This window comes from Danio aesculapii, chromosome 16 (genome assembly GCF_903798145.1).
Source record: "Danio aesculapii chromosome 16, fDanAes4.1, whole genome shotgun sequence".
NCBI classification, from domain to species: domain Eukaryota; kingdom Metazoa; phylum Chordata; class Actinopteri; order Cypriniformes; family Danionidae; genus Danio; species Danio aesculapii.
In genome coordinates this window covers 53,919,140-53,933,839 of record NC_079450.1, presented here as the reverse complement: position 1 = coordinate 53,933,839, position 14,700 = coordinate 53,919,140, and positions in this window count along the sequence as shown.

Genomic DNA, 14,700 nt, shown 5'->3' with positions numbered 1-14,700 from the left:
AAAATGGGGCAGTTTCAATGAGTTATGAAACATTATTTGTGGTGTATTTTGAGCTGAAACTTCCCATACACACTCTAGGGACATCAGAGTGTTATTTGACATCTTGTAAAATGAGGCATAATAGGTCCCCTTTAATTTAGATTAGCATAGCAGCAACACCAGCAGATGTTGCTGTAATAAATATTGCATTTGGAAGTCTTTCAAGTTTAGTTTTTGGCATTGTAAACCATGGCATTCATGCCATAAAACATGATGCAACAGCTTAATATCGGACGTCTGTCTGACGTATTTTCATAGGCCATCAATTAAAACATGTCTCATTCAGAATACAAGATAAATATCAAGATTTAAAGTATTTTATACACAAAATCAGCAGCTGGTGAGACACCAAAGGATGCAGACTGTAGGAAACGTTCTCAGACTGTTATTGTGCAACTGCTGGATTGCAACAGAGATCACGGTGGTCAAGAAGAGGGAAAGACTCAATTCTGTTTGTTTTTTTTATTTTCCTCTTCCTTTCTTTTTGCGGTCATCCGTGCACTTTTTTTCTCCCTGTGAAGTTTTCTATTGACATCCTACATGAGCACAAACATTTACTTTCACTGAAACAAAGCCAAGCTCTCATTCACAAACACATGGCTACAAACTCCAGATGAATTTCTACATCGTGCCGCTTATATTGGATTAAAACATAACATATCATTAATATAATTACAGTAAATGTTTAATGGAGAAAGTACACTTTCACAGAACTAAGCATTTATAATATAATACAGTGTATACAAATATACATACACACTCACTGGCCACTTTATTAGGTACACTTCTTTAGCAGCTCAATGCATTTAGGCGTGTAGACATGGTCAAGACGATCTGCTGCAGTTCAAACCGAGCATCAGAATGGGGAAGAAAGGGGATTTAAGTGACTTTGAACGTGGCATGATTGATGGTGCCAAAAGGGCTGGTCTGAGTATTTAAGAAACTGCTGATCCTCTGGGATTTTCAAGCACAACCATCTCTAGGGTTTACAGAGAATGGTCCGACAAAGAGAAAATATCCAGTGAGCGGCGGGTCTGTGGGCGCAAATTCCTTGTTGATGCCAGAGGTCAGAGGAGAATGGCCAGACTGGTTCCAGCTGATAGAAAGGCAAAATTAGCTCAAATAAGCACTCTTTACAACCGAGGTCTGCAGAAGAGGATCTCTGAACACACAACACGTCCAACCTTGAGGCGGATGGGCTACAGCAGCAGAAGACCACACCGGGTGCCGCTCCTGTCAGCTAAGAACAGGAAACTGAGGCTACAATTCACACAGGCTCACCAAAACTGGACAATAGAAGATTGGAGAAACTTTGCCTGGTCTGATGAGTCTCCATTTCTGCTGTGACATTCGGATGGTCGGGTCAGAATTTATCATCAACACAACGAAAGCATGAATCAATCCTGCCTCTTATCAATGGTTCTTGGCACACTTTGGGTCCATTAGTACCAATTGAGCATCGTGTCAACACCACAGCCTACCACAGCCTACCTGAGTATTGTTGCAGACCATGTCCATCCCTTTATGACCACAGTGTACCCACCTTCTGATGGCTACCTCCAGCAGGATAACGCACCAAAGCGTGAATCATCTCAGACTGGTTTCTTGAACATGACAATGAGTTCACTGTACTCAATTGGCCTCCACAGTCACCAGATCTCAATCCAATAGAGCACGTTTGGGATGTGATGGAATGGTAGATTGGCATCATGGATGTGCAGCCGACAAACCTGCAGCAACTGTGAGATGCTATCATGTCAATATAGAGCAAAATCTCTGAGTAATGTTTCCAGTACCTTGTTGAATCTATGCCACAATGGATTAAGGCAGTTCTGAAGGCAAAAAGGGGTCCAACCTGGTACTAGTAAGGTGTACCTAATAAAGATTTATCCCTAACTAAATAAACACAGAAGATGATTGCTGGAGAATTCCACAGATGTGAAGCCAGATTACGGCTTCAATTATCTTCAGTTATTTACTACAACAGAGGTGTCAAATTAAATCAGGGCAGCAATCGAGCATCAGGCCTCTCCATCCTGCCAGAACCAGTCATTAGGTTGACAGATCGTGAAAAGCTCCTCGATGTGACGGTGATGTTGCTCAGTCCCAGCTGGGTCACATTGACTGTGTGTCTGCCATCAGACCAAATCAAATCGCTCCCCATGCAGGATGTCATTATGACTGTCTCCTTCAATGCCCTGTAGAAAATCATTACAGTATGAATGCTTTTTTGTTGTGTTTTTGTTTGGTCACAGTGCTCCTATGACATTATGGTAATACATATTGAATTTCCTCATGCGTATTTGAGGATTCAGATTCAGTCTGTGGTGGGGGAGGATACAAACTCCGACATCTGGAGGACAGGTGAAAATCATTTCAAAGACAAACCTTTTCTAGAGTAATTGGAGGAACGGCATCAAAAGAACTTGACCTTTATAAAATGCTGGGAATAACTAATAAAGAACCTGCCAGATGGTATGTATGTGCGTATCAGGTCAACTGGTGGGAAAGAAGGGCATTTTAGGCCACTTAGACCCACGCAAGACATTTTGTGCCTGTCACAAAACTTAGCACAGTTGTGATTCTAGCTCTTCCCTAGTGACTTTATTCTTCAATGTTGAAATGTGCTCGGTTTGATTCAGGTGCTTATGGGAGAAATGACTAGGAATGATGAACTGCAGAAAATGGTGAAACTAGTTGCTCTACAAGCAAATGTGTTCATGACAATACATTAAACGTAGATTAATGTAATAAGAAAATATCAGTTTGCAACATCAAGTAGCAACGTCTAATGTTTAATGTCTGTTTAATGTCTAAAAATCAAAGTCTCATAGGACCAGTATCTCCCTGGGGTCTCAAGTACGAAGACTTGCATTGAATTAATACTAAAACATTGCATATGAACAAAGCTGTAAATGTGCGTACGCAGTAAAAAATCTCATGTATGAAACATTGCGCACGCCGAATCCCACGTATATTCTCTTTGTACATCCGAATTAACGTGAAACTGAGTGCACGTGCACGAGCGCAAAACCCCTCCCTGCCTCCTCCCCCTTATAAATATGGTAATGACTCTACTTTGGCAAAACCGAAGGAAAAATCAATGGCAAAAGCAAGCAAGCAAGAAGAGAAACTTCACAGAATGTGCTATCGGTGGCAGGAGAAGAACTTTTATTTGCAAGTTTGTCCTCCGGAATTAATAACAAAAGAAAAAAATAGAGTGGGAGAGTTTAGCTGATGTGCTTAACGCAGTGGGGTCTGAACATCACACTGTGAGTCAATAAAATAAGAAATGGTCTAATGTAAAGGTGCAGGTTAAGAGGAGAACAGCAGCGCAAGTCAAAGTGTGGACCGAACAGGCGGGGGAACAGGGGATGCTGAACTAACACTCTTTGAGGAGAGGGTTACCTCAATTGTGGGTGACACACAATTTTAGAGTTGATTTGAATATTTGATCTCAAATGGTGTCAGAGTTTAATTGACTTTTATAATTTTTACATTAAATGATATTTAAAAAATATTATAAAATAAATAAAGTGCTAAATCCATAACCAGAGTGTTGTGCAATAAGCAGGATGTTTTTCTGAACATTTTGGTACTGGTTTTATTGTATAATTTCACATGCACACACAGCAGATGCAGACACAGTGGATAGCAATGCAGCAGGTCTCTTTCCCTGTCTATTTCAATCATTAGCCCTGCTGGTAATCTGTAGGATTTTAAACATAGGAGAACACAGCGGTACTGATATACACAATGTGTCTGAATGGTAAGGAACTCAACTGATAAAAGACAAAGTCTGTCATTCTCCAATTCTCGTACTGCTCTCCCGACAAAAATGCTTGCTGCAAACCAACAGCTTTGCTGTATCGGCCCTGACAGCATCACAGGGAAACACATGCAACAAACCCCGTAGATCATGGAAACAAACACATAAGACCAGTGTCGTGCGCGTACACGCTCTCACCCAGTCAATGAGTCTCCCAGCTTGGCAGGTCTGCATTGCTTTCAGAAAGCACGTGTTCTCATTAATAATTAAGATGCAGGGTCTTCTTACAGGATAAGAAAACTCATCTGAATAATAATGAGAAACTGACGCGTCATCACTCCACAAGCAGATTCGCGCTACATCACTAATTATGATCCCACCCCACCCGAAAGACGAAATTATAAAATCTAGCCAATCATTTTTGGCTAGAAATTGCAACAGCAGTGAAACAGAAATTGGGGGGAAAAATAAACAGGGGGGCTAATAATTCTGACTTCAACTGTAACTGGAAAGGAATATATGAACCTATCAGTTTATTTATCAGTTTACAATATATTGATGCCTAATTTTTAAGCTTTATTGGTGATAATGGTCAGCAATGTTGGACCACTTTATTTTACCTTTAATTTCGTGATTTAGCATTTTCTCTTTGTGTGTGCGTATTTTTCATATTGCGATATAGGTCTTAAATTTAATACTTAATGGTCTTAAAACGGTCTTAAAAAGTCTTAAATTTGACATTATGATATCTGCAGAAACACTGAATTATCTAATTTTCCCCACAATTAAAGCTGACAGAAGCTAACATTGTCTTAACTAATGCTCAACACACACAAATCTGTTAAAAACAAAGTACTCCAGGGTGTCCTGAACCTTTAACTACTCCTAGTAGAACAAGGTCTAAAGCTACACTGCATGGGTTTTGAGAATACTTCATATTTTCCATACACTTTATGACGTGTCGAATATGCTCTTAATAACATTAGCTCGATAATTGGCTTAGCGTTCTAATGCATAGGTGAACGTTTACATCTGAAATGATGTTTCGCTCTTCCCGTCAAACCTAATCCCAGCAGATAGAAGTTCTCCCAATGCAAAATGATATCAGTACAGTTTTGCTATGGTTGTTAACGCAGTGCTGATGGACTTAACTCGTGTTGTGGAAGAAATGTTCTGGATCGTATTTCCACGCTACACTGCTTATCACTCTAATTTCGGGTGAACTGAGTTCTGGTTTACAGTTCATATTCGGCAGAGCGTAGACGGCAATTCAAAACCCCCTGAGGTTGTGTGTTTTACTTTTTTTTACTATTTTTTTTACAGCAAGAGCACATTGGGAGTCTTTCTCAAGTAGTCCAGTGGGAGCGTTTGGAGAATAAGCAGTTTTACGCCACTGGCTCTTTGCAAATAACAGAAGTAGAATGATTTAAGCATCTAATGAAGATTTAATAAGATTTAACTGCATGTCATGAGTAATGTTGGAGTCTTTACAGTGCACGTGCAACGATTATTTTTGTGATTGAGCGGCGATGACGTTGAAGAGTGGTGGGCTTTAGGGGCTTATATGTACTGTATTAGATAATTTATAAGCTCCTTGACGGTACTCACCCAAAACTGTCTGTGCAACGAAGGGAGTCTTCTTATGAATGACACTAATCTAAAACAAAATCATGACATTAATATCATCGATTTCACTCTTGGGCTTAAATAACAAAACGATATCTTATATCCAATAAGACATTCACTGTATTATTTATCAGTCTTCTGAGGAGTTACTGACTTATGTTTATAGCCAATATCTCAGCACAGCTCACCTTTTCACTTCTACTTGATGTTAGGTGTATCCCTCCAGTTCATAGGCTTAAAAATGCAAACAAAACACTGTACCAACAGTCTCAACTACTGTACTTCTGTTTAAAATGTTAATTTTGATGTAGACAGAACACTTTTGTATTGTTTTTCAATGTAAACATGCACTAGACGGATGCACATACCTGTTTAAACACAGTTGTTAGCAATGATCAATGAGTAAATGATAATATTCCCCTCCAAGTAAAGTCATGACTTGGCCCACATGGAGTCTGCTTGCGTGGAAATCTGCAGATTTTCACAGATTTTTAGTCCATCGTTGATTCTATTTATATACTTGTGTTATGTGTGTAATTTTATATATATTTAAATTAATTTCAGTAATATTTATTGACATATTAAAATGTTCATACATACCTGTCAACATTGGGGTGTGAAAATAAGGGATATGCCCACCATAATAAGAGATATAGTCCCCCCCCCACCCCCACACTAAAAAAATCCCCAAATTACTAAATATGTTCGGTCCCACATTATATTAAGTGTCCTTAACTACTCTGTACTTCCATCGAAAAATAAATACAGTGTACTTACTGTGTTTATAATATATTTGAGAACACTTGTGGTGCTCTGGAGTTGGGATAGGGGTAGGGTTATGGACAGGTTTGGTGGTATGGGTAGGTTTAAGGGTGGGTTAAGCTGTAAGGGATGGTCAACAGTGTATTTACATATGTTATTGTAGAAGTTAATTACAGATGTAATTACATACAGGTATTTAATCAAGCATAAGTGCACAGTAAATACATGTATTTACACAATAAGTACATTGTAACGAATTATTAATTATTATTAGACACTTAATATAAAGTGGGACCATGTGTTTTTCTGGAGCTGTAAATAAACAGCTAAACGTCAGTAGTATGTTTTATTGTTATTATTTACAAAATTAAAAAATAAATCGTATACATTAGCAGCAAATAAATTAGCAAACAGTTCAGCTTATCAAATTTAATAGCTATTATAAAGAAAAAGAATCCAGTTATCAAATCTTAATCTTTTCTTTACTGTATAACTTACACATCTCATTTATTTTTCGTTTGATTACATTAACAGAAGTGTCACATTACACATCTGTCGGCGCAATATTCTAGTGGTTAGCGTGCCGACATATGGTGCAGTAGCACATCACGGCATCCTGAGTTCGAATCCAGGCTCGAGGACATTTCCCAACCCTACCCCCCTCTCTCTTCAACTTTGCTTCCTGTCTCATTACTGTCCTGTCTAATAAAGCCAAAAATAAATCTTAAAAAAAATGCACACATCTAACGTTATAATGAAAGCTTTCCTAAATTTTTATGCTCATTTTAGGACAAAATTAGTTGTTTCAGAAAAAAAACCCACCAAGATCGACATTTTAGATGTTATTATCAATAATTATGTGTATATATTTGTTCTAACACGCACCCAAAACCCAGACTTTCGCTCTGCTTCAAATCATGTGTACAGAATCTGTTTGGGAAACAGCGTCTTGATGACTGTGGAGTGCGTCAGCTGACAGTCACGCACCGCTATATGACTGTTTTGAGGATTGAATAGGAGGGGCGACGGCACCTGTAATGAAAAGGAAAGGGAATCCCGCCGTTTTTATATTTATTTCAAAGTGTTTCATGCCAAATTGAAACTAAAGCACAGAACAGACTCGCATTTAAGAGCAAGGGGCGTCCCCTGGTGGTTTGGTGGTATGGTTTGCGTATAGGGAGGATCAGCTCTTGAATGTTTATTCCCACCCTTCAGAAAAAGACTGAAAATACAGGAAAATACCTTTAGGGGACGATAACGGGATAGAACCCTGGGAAAAACGTGAGGGTTGACAGGCATTGTTCATACGATTTATTTACAACACAGTTTGTACAGTAATATTTTCTGTCTTTTAGTAGATATTTTATTTAAGAGACTTGCTTTGTCTAACAATTAAGTGGATCTCATTGGATTTGCATTTTAAACATTAAATAAAAGTGAAAAATGTATTATTATTTTATTTCATTTATTAAGTTTTTAGTTATGATACTCCCAAAATTATGCACAGAAATAACAAAAAACGTCTGCAGATTCTGTCTGGCCCTAGTCATGACATAAAGATACATTAACAGGTCATGACTTCATGTTGGTTGCATTTATCTAAAACTAAAGTGATAATTACTATATTAATTACCAAACGTTTACAAGTAATTAAGGTAGCTATTATTCATAATAATAATAATAATAATTTCTTACATTTATATACCGTTTTTCTGGACACTTAAAGCACTTTACACATTTCTGGGGGCGGATCTCCTCATCCACCACCAGTGTGCAGCATCCACCTGGATGACGTGACGGCAACCATATTCTGCCAGACTGCACACCAGCTGATTGGTGGAGAGGAGACAGAGAGAAGAAGCCAAGTATGATATGGATGGTTAGGAGGCCATGATGAACAGAGACCAGTGGGCAAATTTAATCAGAATACTGGGGTTAAACGCCTACTCTTTTCTGAAGGACATCCTGGAATTTTTAATGACCACAGAGAGTCATGCCTGATTCACACGAGTTTCAGCATCAACGCTTGACGGAGGGCGTGTCTAAAGTTGGGGCTGATGCCATCATCATAGCAGCGCCAGCCAATGAAAATAGTCTGCAATCGGCTACTGTCTGTGCTGGGCTATTTGCATAAATCAATCTGATTGGCTGACGCTTCCGTTGGCACTTGAAAAGTTATGAAATTCCCAACTTCTGCACAGTTCAGTACGGCAACGCTTGACGTCATCCATTCAAAGTGGCGTGTGAATAGGGCGTCAGGACCTCGATTTAACATCTCATCCTAAAGATGATCTCACTGATAGTATAGTGTCCCCATCAATATACTAAGGCATTAGGACCCACACAGACCGCAGGTTTAGCATGTTGGAGGCCCCCTGCTGGTCTCACTAACACCACTTCCGGCAGCAACCTAGCTTTGCAGCCCTGCTCAGCAGTTGTTGCTAGATCGGATATGGTTGCAGTTGGAAGTTAACGAGAATATATATAATTATTTATTATATATATATATATATATATATATATATATATATATATATATATAAATTATAATATTATAATTATAATCTAAATTATATATATAATTATTTATAAAAATTTTTATTAAAGTCTATCCCCAACCTTCACAGTAGCGTAAAAGTACCGAGTATTATTTATGCTATCTATTATATTAGCCAATAAATTGTATTTTTTAACTCCTATCCCCACCCCAACCCTAAACCCAATCGTCACAGTACTATAAAAATATTAATGATTGTTATACAGTGTCATTAAAAAAAAAAGCTACTATAATTAATGTGCATATCGCACTTCCAGCCGTCCGTGTATCCCATCTAGACTTTACCCTGCTTAGCTTCAGTGGACGACCATGTGAGAGTAGCAGAGAGCTACCTGCCAGTCATTATTCACATGTGACGCATGTTGTAGTTAAAGGTTAGTTCATGATTAGCACATGCCTTAACTCGTCATTAGTTTATAATGAAGTAACGTTTACGTATGACTACAATATTATTGATGCACTGTTTCAGTTGTTGTATTTTTGCAGTGAAAGAACCATTTGACTCCTGGCGGGACTGAATAACAAACAGCTTCTTATTACCTTTTTACTTAAACTTTCAGGAAAGAATTAGCTACGTTAATATTAAACACAATTAAACAGAGGAACTACACCTAAATGCACAAAACAATATTTAATAAACGAACAAGCAAAGGGTAGACGTTTCAGATCAGTGAGGGCTGATAGGATGTGTTGATAAACACTAATAAGAGAGTAAGGGCACAAGTAATCAAGATGTTGTATAAAACAACATTCTTCAGGTGAATCCCCTAAGCAGAAAGCACCGTGTCTCGTGCGCTGGTAAGATCCTTCATTCTGATTTCCAAAGTGCCCGCATGCTTTCCCAGGTTTGTTTGATCCTTCCTAATGTATCGGCATCTTTCCCCTAAATAGAGCTTAATTTTGTTTTCATTCTCTTTGTTCGCTTTGCTTAAACAATTCATTAGCGCAGCCCCAGGAGGGAGTCGTCTTTTCATGCGAACCCACCCAAAGGGTCACGGTTCACTTAGTGACTTGTTGATATGTATTGGTTCCTACACGTGAAGTGCCAAAAAACACCAGCACGTCCCACAGTTTCTTTTAATTCATCAACCTAGGGCCGGGGTGGGATGACAGGTTATACCGTGAGATAAAACGTGACAGTTTCTTACAACTCTGCCTTATCGTTCAACACACTGAAGTCAGAATTATTACCCCTTATAGACATAAGGCGATGAGTCCCTATGGTAACATAACAGCTATACCAAACAATTACCCAATACTTCACTCAAATTTTATACACCACACCACAGTCGAATGTAGTAAAAACTAAGTATACTACAGTATTTATTACAGTTGATCAGTTCATGATAGTTAACAATACAGTGTTTTGTAGCATTCACTAATTAACTATTGTAAATATGCAGTATAATACACTTTCCTATACTATGATTAAAAAATTAGTATGTATTATAAATTCATTAATTAATTCATTTTCTTTTTGGCTTAATCCCTTTATTAATCTGGGGTCGCCACAGTGGAATGAACCACCAACTAATCCAGCATATTTTTTACGCAGCGGACGCCCTTACAGCTGCAACCCATCACTGGGAAACATCCATGCACACTCATTCACACACATACACCACGAACAATTGTTTACCCAATTCACCTATAGCTTATGTCTTTGGACTTGTGGGGGAAACCGGAGCACCTGGAGAATACCCATGTGAACACTTGGGGAACATGCAAACTGCATAGAAATGCCAACTGACCCAGCCAAGGCTTGAACCAGCGGCCTTCTTGCTGTGAGGTGATCATGCTACCCACTGAACCACCTTGATGCCCTGTAGTATAAATTACAATACTATTTTTGTGTGGGGGTAATACAGTAACTACTGTAATTAAAAGATTCAAGGAATCTGGAGGAATTTAAGTGTGTAAACGACAAGGGCGCAAGCCTAATATGAACAACTATGATCTTCGATCCCCCGTGCAGTGTTGCATATCACCACTTGGGCTCAGGACTACTTTGGCAAAACTTTGTCAAGTACCACAATATGTAGTTGGATCCACAAATGCCAGTTTAAACTGTACTGTGCCAAAAGGAATCCCTATGTTAACAGTGTCCACAAGCACCGTCAGCTTTTCTGGGCTCGGAGGCATCTGGGATGGATCATCACACAGTGGAAATGTATTTTTAATGAAAATGTATCTTTTGGGAGAAACGGATGCCGTCTGCTCCGGACCAAATAAGAAAAGGATCATCCAGGGGTGCGTTACCGAAAACCATTATTAGCCAACTAAGGTCGCAAGTTCCGTCGTTACAAACATAGTTCGTTGATTTGTGTTTCCCAAATCCATTGTTCCAATGAACATTCGCAAACTGTGTCGCAGACTTGTATGCTTGCAACTACAGCTCTGGAGTTGTAGTTAGAAGTTCCCGACTGTGTTCTATTCCCAGTTATCCCCCCCTGTGTCCTATTCATTTAGAACATTGTTACATTTAAACTTGGAGTGATTAAAAAAACAGCATTAAAATCAACTCTCTTAGGTGTAATTTGCTCTCAAAGTATTTTTACAGTTCAGTTTTAGCGATCTTCATGTTTACAATCGCGCTCTCTTCGCAGTGCACTTTGAAAACTTTGATGTCATTTTGAACACAGCCGTGGCTCATGACGAAAGCTATAGGTGACCTATCATTTAAAAACGGAATTTATGTTACGTCTCCAAAGCTTGTGAAAACAAAAACATAGCATACGCTAATGCTTTGAATTTATAGTGGGTTATTTATTAAGTATCTGTACTGTTTATGACATGGGCCTGTTGGTTAGAACATTTCTGCAGTGGTTTGCATGTGTCAAATTGTAAAAGTAGACTTTTCAAAAAATATAAAATAAACAATATCCTACATAATAATAATAATAATCTTTATCATCATTATTATTAATATTATTAGTAAAGTAGGATTTTTTTTCTTTTCCTAATAAATAAATACATTTTAAATTTCATTTCCCAATAAATAGCATAATTATTTATTTATATAATTTATATTTATATATGATATTAGAATACGTGTTAGGTTTTGTAAGTGATTTTATGTTTTAGAATAGAATATGTAATGTTCTCAATAATATTTGTAAGGGAAACACAGGCTCTATATGTAGGGCCAGATGGAATCTGCAGACGTTTTTTGCTATTTCTGCGGAGAATTTTGGTAAAAATCTGTGGATTTCTGCGGAATTATTTTTGGGAGTATCATAACTAAAACCCTAATATGTGAAATAAAAATAATATCTTTAACTTTTGTTTAATGTTTAAAATGCAAATCCAATTAGATTCACTTCATTTGGTAAACAAAGCAAGTCTCTCATATAATATCTCTACTAAAAGACAGAAAATATTACTGTACACACTGCATTGTACATAAATTAAATGAACATTATTAATTCAATAATTTTAATATTTAATATATACTCAATTATATTAATATAATTTAATATATACTCAATTATTAGTCAATAATTTTACTGTAATCAATTTAAAAACTGAATAAAAATGGATTTACACACATTTACTCAAGTAAATAAACAGAATTAATGATGGGCTGAAAATCTGTGGAATTCTGCACGGGCAGATTCCATGTGGGCCTACCTATATGCGACCTTTACATACATTTCAATTAATATGGAAAGCGAGTGCATGTTTTTACCAAGACTAATATAGAATTTTTATAAAACGTGTGTGCATGTAAAACAATATCATTTGCACAAAGGAATTATGGGGTTCATCTCTGAAGAAGTTGTTTCCACCCCGTTTAGAGCGTTATGGACGATTTACGTTGTAAATAACATGGTTCAAATAATGGATCTGCGACAGAGAAACTCTGATTTTGGGAAACACTAGTCACTACATCGTTCTTTTACCAAACGATGCATCATACTATGATAGTTCAACCGCGAGTTACGCTGTTGTTTGGGAAACGCATCCCAGACTGTTACTAGCAACAAGTCCAAAAGCCAGGGTCTGTCATGGTATGGGGTTGTGTCAGTGCCCTTGGCAAAGGTACCCTGCACTTCTGTGATGCACCATTAATGCTGAAAAGTACACAGAGATTCTGAAGCACAATATGCAGACGTCTATGTATATTTAAACAAGACAATGCAAAACCACATTCTGCCCACAATATGAAGTCCTGGCTGCAGAGGAAAAGGATACAGGTACCTAACTGGCCTGCCTGCAGTCCCGACCTGTGTCCAATAGAGATTGTGTGGCGCATTTTAAAGCGCAAAATGCGACAAGTAAGGTATCGTACTGTTGCCCACCTTAAGACTTGTTTGCAGGAAGAATGGGACAAAATTACACCTGAAACACTTCATCACTTGGTGTCTTCAGTCCCTAAACGTCTTTTTTTTTATCATACGCAGAAATAGAAATAAATTCTCAGATTCTGTCAGTCCCTGGTCATAACCATTTTCCTGACCTTTGACATTAATGATAGTTCAGATTTGGATCTTTGAATTGAGATTTTGACTCAGACCCCTGCTTCAGGCCATGAATCTTTAATCCTTGTCTTGTATTCCCATCATAACAAAATATGTGAAGTTTCACAAACTAATTTCGAGAGGAGCACGTGATATGATTGACTGCAGCTGGCCACCCATCTACATTCACTAGTTAGCCAATCAGATTAACCCCAACTCACTATAAGTAGCCTAGCTAGAACTACTCTCTTATCTTCGTTTTCCGAAGAAACCCCCCATCCACCCCTTCTCCTCCTTTCTTCCTTTACAACGGGGAGCTCTCGAGAACCACCTGATCTCGTACTCCCCTCAAATGCTCTATGGACCAGGCGGGAGCCCTGGGCTCAACTATCTCCGAGCTCAGGGTTCTCTCCCGGGACAGCATGCCAAACCTGCTAACAGTTGTCAAACAATATCTAAGTGTGAACTCTTGAAAAAATATCCTCGAAAATGATCTCTGAAAAACAGTGTGAGCCGTGTTCATGTTTCAAAGTCAAACGTGAGAGCGCAACAATGAGCAGACCGTCATTTAGTTGTACGGTAGAGCTCTTTCCCAATGTGTCGCAGTCTGTCTGATGCTGGCCCTGCTTTCTGTGTGTGACGCACGAGGAGATGAAATCCTGCCTTGGGCCCAAAGTGACGCTTAAGTGGATGATGGTTGCACAATCTAGCGAAGTGCTGGCTTTTGTTAAGATGCCTTTTCAAAAAGCCTGCTGCCCTCTTCCCCATCTCCAAGAAGAGCTGTATCGGCGCATACATCAGCTGCAGATTGGCATCTTAAGCTGGCATGTTTTAGCTGTGTGGATGGTACAGCGCTTTAAAGCAGCAGGACCATTTATCTCAGTCCTCTAGACAGCCTGCACAATATTGTAAAATGTAGGGCCGGGTATTTTGTCCACGTAGCAGGAGGCTGCAGTGTTTTCTCATGATTGAAACTCGATAGCCTTGTGAGACGTAAACGAGCACGGACATACTGACATGCAAGAAGGAAAGGGAAGGATATTTGACTTTGGCGATACTTGTAACCAGGGGAGGGGGTTCAAGAGGTTTGAATGACCCACCTCCTGCCAAAGGTCCAGAATTTGTTAGCTCTTTGTCCCGTACGTGAACTCCCTTTTCCCAATTTTGACTGCTGTGTCGTCATAAATTGTGAAAATTTCAAAAAGGCTTTAAGACCAAGCTCCGGCTTCACAGCAAGCGACAATGTTTACGGTCACGCTGTGTGTTTTTGACTTCTCAAATCTGTTGCAAATGCAAACAGTTATTTTTTTCATGAGTGCAACATCTGTCTGAGCGAGAGTACGTGCGATACCTGGGAAGTTGTTTTTCAATACAAAATGTGTACAACTTTTAGCGGATTCTTAACTTTGCACCTTATTTTTGTAACAAAAGATGACCAATAGAGGTGTCAAGCATCCAAAGCAGATCATATTTACGTTTATTTTAAT